The sequence below is a fragment of the Ostrea edulis genome, chromosome 2 (assembly GCF_947568905.1).
Source record: "Ostrea edulis chromosome 2, xbOstEdul1.1, whole genome shotgun sequence".
In the NCBI taxonomy this organism is placed as follows: domain Eukaryota; kingdom Metazoa; phylum Mollusca; class Bivalvia; order Ostreida; family Ostreidae; genus Ostrea; species Ostrea edulis.
The window spans coordinates 96,222,031-96,224,530 of NC_079165.1; the positions used below are offsets into that span (position 1 = coordinate 96,222,031).

The following is a 2,500-nucleotide window of genomic DNA, read 5'->3' on the forward strand; positions in this document are numbered from 1 at the left end:
AATATAAATTACATAACAGTTTCACACAATGCAATGCGAAGTTGGAGACAGCGTCAAGGAAGGGATGGTGCTTTACTGCAACAAGACATATGGAAGATGATGACAATGATAAATTGTTCACATTTGTCTGAATAATAACAGTACGAGTATGCGGATAAAGTAAATGTACAATTAACAACTAATGATAGTACATTAAACCGATTTTTAAAATTATCTAACAGTATGCATATAATTTCTGAACTGAGGGCATGCATTTGTTTGTTTGGAGAAGTTGTATGTTCTTTCCCAGGTAAGCCCTGCGCTTGAATGGAAGAAGAATAACGAATCGAATCAAGGTTCAACTTTTCATCAGAAATTAAAACCTTCAATGTGAAAGTATATTCTTGACTAATAAAAGGTCACTCAAAGTTGCATTATTAACACCATACAACAAAGAATTGGTCAGACTCTAGATAGCATACCTACACGGCAAATGGTCAGGTAAATTTGACAAGACGAGGTTACACTTACGACAAGACATACAAGCACACAGACATACTGTCGCCTAGGTCCAGCTATAAAAACGCACACAAGCAAGATCTAAAATCCTGCAAGGAATACATGTTTTGTTTGGCAGTAACAGGCGAGAATGATAAGTTTTATTGAGTGGCCGAAAACTATCCCGAGCCGTTTCACGAATCTCAGAAAACAACTTACTTTTGTAGGTGGAACCCTTATAAAACACTTACATCTCGATAATGTAGATATATAAAACCATAAAATCTACATAATTATAACACAATGTCATGAAATTATCTTCTACAAGTCTTACATTATTGTTGAAAAATACGGTTAGTGCAAAATGTTAATGTTTAATTCCTTAAAAGTAACAAGAAACAATATTTGAATTGAGATCAAATTGATGAACTTGTGAAACTGTTTCAAAGATTGATATTTGGCTTATCCCCTATGAAATAAGAAATTATCATTAAAAAATTAAACTGCTTAAAAATTAATAAAAAAAATCAAAATTATTATACACCTTTTTATACCACTGAAACACACTTTAAAAAGCTAGTAATAAACTCAACTAAAATGAGCAGTTTAAAAGGAAAATATTTATCAATTCGTTAAGCCACATCTATAAAAATGATTGATTCCTTTCTCAATGAATAACATTAAGTTCATCAAAAACATTGCAAATTTAACCGATAAATAAATGACATTACCTTTTTACCGTACAAATTTATCATTTTAACATAATATATAGTTTTCACATGTGCCGCAGATATTCTATTCATTCTAATCTAGAATGAATTATGATAATAAGAGGTCAGAATGGATTACACCTTTATAAGCTATTCTACAGAATGTCATAACCTCAGCAAACTTCAAGCATTTGGCTGAATATACAGTTGTTCTGCATTGCGCATCAAACACCTCGTCGTTACTTTCCAATGCATAAAATTGGAATAGGAAAATTGCAAATCACAGCACTTTTTTTTCTGTCGATCATTATAATACTGGTATTTCAAGCAGTGCATAAATTAAAGGAAGACTATATTCAACTGCCTATCGTTTTAAAATCATGATTTAATTACATGACAGTTCTAAAATTTAATAAATGACACTTTCAAAGGTATATCATTTCTTTTCTGCTTTGAAAATGAAATGATTTAACGGTAAACTTCCTTACACATTTTCAGATGAAATCTATTTGTGGCCGATCATCAGCTGAGCTTCGCGAACAAAGACACCGTTACATGACTTGACTTACAGAGATTCTTTTCGTGACAAACACCCTGAAATTGACTTACCTTTCACATCAAATGAATTATTTCAAGGTGTTCTGTATTCACCATAACACATCCAATCAGTCATTTTGGCAAATAAATCCCGACCAACATTCTCAACAGTCCTTGCCGATCAGCTGTTATAGCTCCGGTGAATCCGGAGGGGCTTGAGTTAATTCAACATTCTGATTGGCTAACGCCACTATAACGTAATGCGACCTATTTATTTATAGTACCTGAAAAAGCATGTTAGTACAATAAAATTCTGCAAAAATCGAATATTGCATTTCTATGAAAAATTACTACTTATGTTATTAAAGCATATCAATGACGGTGCAATAAGCTGACAGGTCCGATTATTATCTGAAATGCATGCCATAAACAGGAGGCGAACAAACCCGTACCCTCTGCAAAGCCGGTGTTCTGGTTTCATTAGCCATAAATAGCAACAGCTTACATTAAGTGATATTTGAAGATTTTAAAGGAAAAAAAATCTATAGTTAAATTATTATATATACCAACGACTCAAAACTGTCTTTACTAATTCGTTAAGATCTGGCAATAACAAGCAAACAATGAGGGGCTCCCCACAGGAGAAATAGCAAAAATATTACTAGTGTGAAAAATCACTTCGCGTGATCGCTTTTACATACAAAAGTGTCCGAATGAATGTTGGGATTCTCAGAGTTTTACATAACTGTACTTTGTCCATATGTATCTTTTATAAA

General features: G+C 32.7%; 1 protein-coding gene across 4 annotated transcripts in view; it reads right to left on the bottom strand.

The window, feature by feature from the left end:
• Nucleotides 1–2,500, bottom strand: part of LOC125678124 (monocarboxylate transporter 9-like) — a 14,560-nt gene that overhangs the window by 11,222 nt on the left and 838 nt on the right. For 2 of the 4 annotated variants that reach the window (XM_056155668.1, XM_048916280.2), the window contains exon 2: nt 1,797–2,008. The gene's annotated coding sequence lies outside the window, so the exon portion shown is untranslated. Of the gene's footprint in view, nt 2,009–2,176; nt 2,341–2,500 lie in introns of those variants that run through there. The other 2 variants (XM_056155665.1, XM_048916281.2) reach the window with 2 other exon arrangements.